The 10,241-nt window shown below is 33.6% G+C and overlaps 1 long non-coding RNA gene across 1 annotated transcript; it reads left to right on the top strand.

Moving 5' to 3' along the window:
• The first annotated feature begins 2,384 nt into the window (after window positions 1–2,384).
• Window positions 2,385–9,779, top strand: LOC132700618 (uncharacterized). The gene is made up of 3 exons (XR_009618667.1): window positions 2,385–2,515; window positions 3,893–4,054; window positions 6,633–9,779. It is a non-coding gene; the product is annotated as an uncharacterized LOC132700618 (long non-coding RNA).
• The last annotated feature ends 462 nt before the right edge of the window (window positions 9,780–10,241 follow it).

The following is a 10,241-nucleotide window of genomic DNA, read 5'->3' as shown; positions in this document are numbered from 1 at the left end:
CAGTCGGTCAAAAAAGTCTCCGTACACATAGTATTTTTTCAGTTTTCTTTTAGTTTCTTCTTTCTTACATTTAATGAGGAACATATTTAAAGTAATTAAAAGAGTATAAAAATAAAACAAGAGTAATCAAAATAAAACAAAAATCATTTGAAACACTAAACGCTCAAAAATAAAGGAGATTTAGAAGCAAGAAATTATGTCAAATAAGTCTCTGAACACTATTATTTCTTATGATAAATTGGAAAGTTTCTTAAAGTCTAATATTTTGTACAATTGGCATTTGCTTTAATAATGGCACTAAGTCTTTTTGGAAGACTTAAAACAAGCTTTGTTGTAACTTCCGGCGATATGTTCTCTTATCCTATTTTTGAAGTCTTCTTTACTTGTAACAGGTGCTCTGTGGGGTTAACATCCGGAGATTATGGTGGTGTATGAAGTCGTTGGAAGACATTAGCAGGGTGTTTGAGGTCGTTATTCTGTTGGAGTATATAACGCCTCTCAAGGTTAAGTTTTTCAACACTTTGGTTTAAATTATTATTTAGGATGTTCAAATAGCCGCCAATAAAAGCTAAACTGCCTGCCCCATTAGCTGACATACGCCCCACAATAAAGCATTTCCTCCACAGTAGGACCATCCCGACCATCTGACCCAAAAAGATTAATTTTTCTTTCGTGACTAAAGATAACGTTTTCCCAAAACTCGCTGCTTTTGTTAATGTGTTCTCGGGCAAATTCCAAACGTTTCTTTCGATTTTTTTTCCGAAATTAATCTTCTCCTCTGACAACGCGGCCCTTATAACCTGCAGTTTCTAATCGTTTGACGGCTAACATTGTTTGAGAACTCTTCCCTGATTTCCCCTTCAAGTTTTGGAACGCTTGATTTGGAATTAATTCTAATTTTTTTCACGCCAGAAGACTCTTCTCGTGCAATTAACTTCCTGGGACGACCAGAGCGTGGCCGCACTTTATAAGATCCAGTAGATTGTAACACTTCAGAATTGTAACTTTACTGGAATACGATCCGGTAGTTCCGCGCCTACATTTTAAATTCTGAATATGATCGTGGTCGAGTTTTTTTTTTAATAATTACCTATATTGCCCCTGTTAGCCTGTGGTGATCACCTAAGGGAATTTGACTTTTTTTCTTTGTGTATTTCTATTATTTTGAGTATTTCGTATTAAACGGGCTGTCAACTTGTTGTGGGAACAGCAATTGAATTTTGGGAGTTTAGGTCGGTATGTCGCGGATTTGTAGTTTCTCATTATCGACGCGTAATAAATAACGTAGACCATTTTTTATCTCTCTTTTCTTTTGTCCCCTTAACTTTTACGACTATGTTTTATCGATTGTACCAATTTAAATTTAATGGTAGATTTCATCGTTAATGTTCTCTTTCTTTTTATTTTTTTATTTTATTTTTTGCAAAACATCGGGTTCCTAACACCATCTGAGAGACTGGAAGGTCTGCTACTTCTTGGCGCCCTAAGGATAAATAGTGCTATATTTTCTTTATTATTCGTGGACCCCCCCATCGCTCCGGAACTCAGAGCACTACGGGTAACTAATTTGCAAGCACCCAGCGACCCAGTTTTGCAAGAAATTCAATCTTTTTTTTTATCTATTCATTTATTTACCCTTTTTTTTCCTCTTTCTTATTATTTTTTATTTTATTTTATTTTATTTTTTTTCCTTTTCTTAGGAGTATTTCGCGTTGATTTTATATATGGTTTAGACCAAGAGGTGCGTGGCAAGATTTGTGTTGATTTATTGCATACTGTACAGTTGAATGTGATTTTTTAATTATTTTACCAATATCTCTAAAGAATTTTTTCTCTTTCCATAAATCTTATATGATTTTTCGAAGCGCAATTGAAATTTCGCGCTCATTTTGCTTTAACTTCAAAACCAACGAACTTAAAAGTAGCGTCAAAAATAAGCAAGTATAATTCATTTGTTTAAGCGAAATTTGGTACGAGCTGACATGATAAAATATTGTTCTTCCTGCAGTTCTGAATAGTGACTTATTAAAGTGCATGGCTTATTTGACTAGTTTCTTGCTTCTAAAACGGCCTTATTTTTTATCGTCAAATAAAGTGTCTCAAATGATTTTTATTTAATTTTTATTACTCTTATTGAGATTGCCCATATTTACTTGAAATATATTTCTCATTAAATGCAAGTGAAAAAAGAAACTAAAAGAAAACTGAAAAAATGCTATGTGTACAGAGACTTTTTTGACCTACTATATGTCTGTAAAAGTCGCAAAATTTGGATGCGTCGAATGTATTTAAACTTATGTTGTTACTAATTCAGATAACTAGGGAAACCAAACGAACCGTTGCCTAGGAGACGCCGATCATTGATACAAACAAACGCCTGTACGAAACGATTATTTGCCGTCGGATGTTGTGCACGCACATGTACTTGATAACTATGTACATAGTATCAAATCCAAAAAAAAAATGTGTCAGAGAAAGATTGTTTTAAACGAATTTTTATAATTTGAACATTCAGGTATGTCCCATAAATGTTATTAAAGTATATTTCAAATATTATACTGAAGTTAGTATTGTAAAGTTATATTTGATGAGATTAGAGTAGAACTTTTGTGATTGAAGAGGATTGGTGTTAAAATATCGTTTTCCATTAAATTCATTTGTAACAATTGCAACGTAACAATTTTGTACGTCGTAATTTGCCGCATACATTTTTATGTGATTTTTGTCTATCCTTTACCTATTAATCGATACGGCTATCAAACCGTTAGCACTACTGGTACTAGGGGTTAAACCATAGGGGGTGTGCGGTTGCATTTCTGGGGAGTGAGTAAAACTTACAAATTTTGATTGGTCATAATGATTGGATTAATGTTTAGTAAGATAGGAAGTAAAATTCGGTAGCTTAGTGATTTTATGATGTCATAAAAATGGATGATGATGATAAGGATAAGGATTAAAAGTATTATACACATTTTTTTTATTTAACATAAAGCCAGAATTAATGTTTAGGGTAATATTTAGACATATACAGGGTTTTCCGTTAAGAAGGGTAAGCGACCTTATCTTATAAACTACATATGGTGGAACTTTAGGAAAAAAAGCAAAGTGGCAATGAAGTGCTGGAAAATATTTCAATGTGTACCTAAATGAATAAATCACCGTAGCTTCGAAATGATGGACGGGTTTTTTACCAATTAAACCTTAATTTATTTATAAAACTTCTGTATTCCTCCTGCGTCCTTTGTTGTTGAGTAAGGTAAAAAAAAACATCGCTGCTCGCACCACGGCTCCTTTAAAAATGACATCGGATAAATCATTGGCCCTTTTTGTTGATAACAAATTTACCAAAACAACAAAAATATGTGCCACCGTGTGCCAGATAAAACGATCCACGATCTGGAAATCCATAGAATATATTTATCTAGCTTCTGTGACAAATGCTAGTGAAATAAATTTCGAAAATAAGTCTTCCTAGTTTTTATTTAAAACTTCAATTGATCTTGTGTACAATTAAATGAACCCTAAATCAAGACTATGCTTTGTAAAATGTATTTTTCTACATGCATTTTTTTTCTGCCATTTATATAATTTCTTCGTTGAGAAGTCGCATTTTTGTAGCCATTAAATGAAATTTTACTTTTAGTCAGGTTCGCAGAAAAAAAAGTACTTTATTAGCTTATGTGCAGAAAATTATTCTTGTAAACTATGGGCAGTTGTCAGAAATTTTAACATTTGTTCCCAAAGAAATGTCAAAATACCGGCAATACTATCTAATAAGGATTTAATTAATAAGCACTTGGCTACATTTTTTCAGAATATTTTAAACTGTAACTAGCAGGTTAACTAACTACAATAATCACAAATTTAACAATCACATAAAGATCTCCTTTAGGATGGCCGAAGTGTCTGAGATAAATCAAATTTTAATTCAATGAAATCCAATGCAACCGTGGTCGACGAAGTTTCATCACTAATGGTAAAAAATTGTGACTCTTTCATATTATAGACTGCTGCAGATCTATGGAAAATATCAATAGGAAGACCACTGGCAAAGGTAAGTTATCACAATCTTCTCAATGATCTACGAATAATCAGTATTCTACCAGCAATTTCAAAAATATTTGAAAAAGTTTTGTATGCTCAGATATACCGTTATTTTATTAACAATTATTTGATACCCACTGTGCAGAGATGTTTCAGGAAAATTTTGTAACTTCGGTTCCCTTAACTAATGTTGTTGAGGGCATGTGAGAAAAATATGGTCAACATATTGGTACTTAGATTTTTCAAAGGCGTCTGACATCATTAAGCACAGGTTTCAAAGAATATTCTCTAATAATACATATTCCGATCAGGTTCCTTTGCTTTCTAGAGTCCCACAAGGCTCCATTCTAGGGCCATTGATCTTTTTAGTTTATACTGCTGACGTTGTGAACTCCGTTCTGTGCAGTAAAGGCATTTGCCGATAACATTCAGCTCTATTGCCGTTTTGATGCCGATGAGGCGTAGTCTAATATAAATCGCGATTTACCTATTATAAGCGACTTTTATAGTGGCCACAACTTCAAATTAAACCCTACAAATTCATGCGTCATGACTTTCGGAAGTAAAAACGAAACTACGCCTTTAGTCCGCAGACTTAACATTATAGTTAATGACACTAAATTAAAATTTGTAACTACTGCAAATAATCTGGTCGTGGTATTGAATACTCAGCTTCGGTTTAAGGAACATTTAAAATCTATTTTTCAAAAAAACCTACTGCTCACTAAAGATGCTTTATAATAACAAGCATATACTACGCAAAAGAAACTTATCTGAGTCACTTGTCTTGTCTAACTTTAATTATTGTGATTTTGTCTACGGTTTTTGCTTGGATCGTGAGAGTCGAACCCGAATACACAGAGTTCAAAACTCATGTCTCCGGTATGTCTATATAAAAAAATATGTTATATAAAAAAAATATGTTAATTCGGTTTAAGCAAAAAATAACATTTTCATATTGTAAAAGTCTTTAAGGTTTTTTTAGGATTTTTTTATAGGTACTGACTTTAAAAACCTTAAATTGTTTGCTTAATGTCTAAAGTTAAATGTGTTGGTTAAACATGTCAACATCCGGTACAGTAGAATATTTTTTTAAGCTAGACTGCGCCGGAGACTTGTATAATATACTCTTGTTTATAATACATTTCACAATAAAAGGCATTTTAAGTAATTTTATATCTATTCAAAAAAAAAAAATCTTAAAAATTGGGCAAACACCGCGGTTATTATCATCCCCTTTCTCCCAATAGAGTGAAACAAACAACAACCAATAAAAATGTTTCCCCGTCTCGTCAATTGTCGCTCGAAAATTTTGACGGTTATTAAAAGCGTTCACCATGTCGTGCGGCATCAAAATCACGAACGGAGAAGGAACGTTTCCGGAATTTTATTAGGGCCTCAGGATTTTTACAACCGGCCAGAACGTCCCATAAAACGCCAAGACAAACGATCAATTAAATCAAGACTTATACGAGCGGGAGGAACGAACGAATTGCGACAGGACAATAATGTATAATATAATGTAAGAGATATGACGACACGGATCGGCCCCTCGAATCGTCTTGTCAAGTCGAGCGACAAAATTTCACTTTTAATGATACATTCTTCAGTCTCTGCGGCAACCGCAGTTTTGATATTTCCATTGGTTTGTGAGAGCATAAAATAAAAGGTTCTGTCGAAATCTGAAGGGTTGGTTCCCTCTCGTCGCCCCACTCTTTTTTTCTTCAAATGAGGAAAGCGTTTGCCTTAGCAAACAACATTTAGAAATTATTTTCTGTATCAGTTTGAGGTTAGAATATTTTTACTTGCTGCATGTCAAATTGCCAATTTTATAGCACTAAAACTACATTTGTGGATTTCCGTTTCCCTTTATCGAATTGAATCTCTACGTTTTGGTTGGTACGTATCTTCAACCGTAAACATGATTTTTCAAAATCGCACAGACCACTGTAGTCTTCTGCATTCCTCCTACGTCGGTTATTTATAAATCAAATTTGCTAACAGTGTTAAATTTGAAGGCAAGTTTAACACAACTGGCGGGGGGGGGGGGGCAAACACGCAGTTTTAACCAACTCCTTGCTTTCAAACTTCACACAAACACTCCTTAGCGTTGTTTTATATTACGAGATGCAATTGAAAAATTTTCTTCTGAAAATATTGCCACTTTCATTTCATACTCGTCACTCAGGCCTTGAGGATGCCTTAAAAACTTTAGAATGGGCATTGCGAATTACTTGTCATATCAAACCCTAATGCCTTCATTGGACGAGGAAGTTGCGATTGTGAATTCCACTCTCAAATAAGAATAAATAGTAAGCTTGCCTCTTTAGAAGAAAGAGAAATAAATCGTACTCCAGAAAAACCTATTGTGCAGTCATACGTGTTTAGATTTTCCTCCATTTCTACCCTCTTCACTGTGAGGATGGGCTATTGTTGGAATTTAAGTCTGTTTGTTAAATATAATATATCAAACGGAAATGTTATGAGAACTAGATTTTATAAAGGTTTTGTAACCGAATTTTTTTTTTTAATTTCCTTTTTGGAAATCAGTATGTATGTATAACAATAACATTTATGTTCCTTTGCAGTTACTTAGCCCGAGACTATCAACGTAACTAATGGCCCAAACATCAATACAGGGTATTTATGAACACTTAAATATCTACAAAACTGCTAAAGCTTTAATTATCAATTTCCAAACTTGGCTGTTTTGGAACATGCGGAATTCAAAATTGGTAACAGCAAGGTTATCAGATCTTCCACTTTTACGTTACACGTCATAATTTTTTCAGTAAAAGTACCGAAACCTAAATAGTATCTCCAAAATTGTCAACTGGAACGATAAAATTCAGTATCTGAAGGCTTATGAGCATGCAAAATTCAAAAATGCTAACACCAATATTATCAGATTTCGCGATGATATTCATAATTCTAGTAACCTTTACTGAGACTCTTCTAAAGTTTTTTATTTTCAAAAACTTCCAACATTGTAAGATGTTAATAACTTTTTTCTACTCCCGTCTGTAAAATACCTAATTACCCACCGATCTAGCGTGCGGGAAGCGTCACTTTACCACGTCAGTCTCGTTTCCCACGCATTCGAGCCACTTCAGACAATTCCGGGATTTTAACGTACGAATTTGGGAGCAATTGGATGTTTTCGGAGATATTTCCCACGCTTTGAATTTTGACGTTTGTCAATTCTGACGGTCATGTCAGTGAACGTATCCGTGTTGTTTTGCGAAAATGTAACCAAAAACTAACGGTCGTAGAAAAATTATAGTATGCAACACGTTCGGTAAACTTTTCAACTCGCTCGTATATTAAAAACTCGCTCCGCTGGGCTCCGCTCCTGTCAAATAAACTCATGAGTCCAATGACGTTTGTCATAATATACTATTTACCACCAGTGGTAAATCTGACAACACTGCTGTTGGCATTTTTGACTTCAATATATTCGAAAACTGCGTTGGCAGTTTTGAAAATATCATTTAAGCGTTCGGTTACTTTTTACAGATAACGCGACGTTGCTGTAGCTCAGTAATTAACAGAAACAAAATTTGGCAATATTGTCAATAAATGAATGGAGCAGATTAATAAATTCAAATAATTTAGGATGCTGGATATTAAAATATTTGAATCCGCAAACAGATAGAAAATGCAGAGTGTATTTATAATAATAAATAATTTGTTTGTGAGAGCGTATTTGTTTACTGAATCCTTGAGTATATGGCTTAATCTCGAAAAGTAGGAAAGCATGTACGTTACCTGCGACACCTTTAAAAAGGCAGAAGACAATAGATCGGATCTATCCACAGCTCTATTAAATACATGGAAGTTTTATAGCATAACATTACAAAAGTATCCTTAAATAAATTGAAAATTTTGCATACAAAAATCTCGAATAGTGCATCTTCAGGCGTTACAGAAAATTAGCAGTTGTAATAGCTAAAAAATGTAATAAAATATAAATATAAGAAGAATTTAAAAATTCGCCATATTTTAATTTTTTAACCGGTTTTGAAGTCACAGGTACTTCCTTATACTTTTAATACAGCCTTTCATTAAGTGACCAACCTCTTTTTTAGTTATATATGACATAACTCAACAATTATTGACTGGCAGCATTCTCAACGAATCTCTAGTGGGCTTAATTTATTTCAACAACTAAGGGAAATATTTTTGCCGCCTTTTTCACAAAAAGTACTTTTTATACTTGATAGTTTGAAACGACTCTGGGGTAATAAACTGTTGTATAGACTAAATTCGATGCACATTATTCCCAAGCAAGTTCATCTATTTGTTTGCTTTCTGCTGGTCTCCATTATTGCCCGTGTAATGACGAGAATCTTGCTTCACAATAATATCATCTAACAACTTCACGAAATCTTCAATAGTCTCTCTTAAATTGTTATTGACTCTAAAGTGAAGAAGTAGTAAATATCTCTTATTGCCGCTCCTATTAATCTTAAAGACAGGCTGAGCGTTCGACTTATCAGACATAAATACTGCATACAACTAAACCGATTTTCCTAGCGGCAGTGCTTTTAACGAGAATTATTATTAATGCATAATAGGATTAGGCATCGAAGTTTGGAATGGCACGGCTTTTAGTAGCGGCGATCCATTAGCACTTTTTCATCCTATTTTTCTAATTAAATTTTCATGGTGTGAAATGCGAAGATTAAAGCCCGGATAAAAATTCGGCGACCGTTGAAGCTCCTCGCTCTTTTTTAATGGAGCTTGGAAAGCAAAATGGCGATCGGTGATGCCGCATTTTCTTTTGCATTTAGAGGAGTGCACTATTGAATGTGCAATTTTATTATTGGTAAGACAATGTGGTGTTCAAAATATATTCTACTTGAACTAGAACTATTTTAAAATGGGCATTTTCCTCATAATACTAACTTTTATGCGAATCTTCTAATTAGAGTGCCTTATTCAAAATTATTTCAGCAGATATCCGCTTCAGGAGCTCTTGCTGACATTCAGTCAACAAATTGTGAATCACTGAATCAAGGAACCCAAAATTAAAGCTCTTCTCTCTAACAATTTCTACATTAGAGAGAGATATTAAGCGCTCCATCACAATATACCCTTCACCACAACCTCCCAAAAGAAAAGAGTCCGAAAGCAACTAGTTGCTGAGGTCTTTCCGTACATCCAGAACATGATGAACATGATAAAAAGTTCTTAAGAAATGTTATGGTTAAAACCAGATGTACTACTTTCACCAGGAGCATTCCATCATCTGCGGAAAGAATAAACTGATCAACAGTTGCCGAACGCAATCATGTCATCATTGTTTTTCAACCAAAAAAAAATCCGATAACCTTAACCCCGACCTTACCTTTCACCAATATAGGAATCAGTAACAGCAACTTCGACTACAAAATCTTACAGGACATTTTATGTTTTGCATAAAATTGTTAATAAACAAAAAATATTAGTATGAGCAAGAAACGAACACAATCGAAATTAAATAGCAGTTCGTAGTGCTCTGCGAAGCCCTCATAAAATAAAATATTTAAGAACACCTAGTATATTATTTCATTTTTGAAGTCTATACAAAATTCTAGACAAATTTTGTGTATAATGTCCTATACCTCAGTCTAACCGTTTTTGACGTGTTTCATTTTTTATGCGAAATATGACATTTGCAAGTCGCCAATTTCTTCATTCGGAAGCATATATTGTCTCACTTGAGTAAGTTTTGCTGAAGACAAAGGCCTCGAATGAAGGATTTCATAAGAAATTTCGATACATAATAATATAGAGTACAAAAAACTAAGATTAAAAATGAAATTAAAAAAATTGCCAAAAAACTTTTTTTTAATGGAAACTACCTTTTTTTATTATCTTGTCATATTGAGCAATAAAAATGAAGGCAATTTTATATAGGTTGTATATGCCTAATATTTTTACTTTTTGAAATATTTCCTTTTAAACATTTGTCAATCACAAATAATATGCTGATGCCATACAAGTTCAATTAGTATAAGGTGGCTATGACAGCGTTTCAATAAAACAAGAGCTAAAGTGTGGCCACTATGATTTACCATTTCATAGTTGACCATAATCTTGCCAATCTGCTTATGATTATGCAAATGTATGCATGCTTTATTTATACACAAAAAGACCAAGGATACGCGATAACGTTGGTGTATATTTTTTTAACGAACGATCAATACACAAAA

The sequence above is a fragment of the Cylas formicarius genome, unplaced genomic scaffold (assembly GCF_029955315.1).
Source record: "Cylas formicarius isolate icCylForm1 unplaced genomic scaffold, icCylForm1.1 PGA_scaffold_4__25_contigs__length_36172078, whole genome shotgun sequence".
NCBI classification, from domain to species: domain Eukaryota; kingdom Metazoa; phylum Arthropoda; class Insecta; order Coleoptera; family Brentidae; genus Cylas; species Cylas formicarius.
The sequence above is the reverse complement of the archived record's forward strand: the minus strand, read 5'-3'. Positions and strand labels throughout refer to the sequence as shown.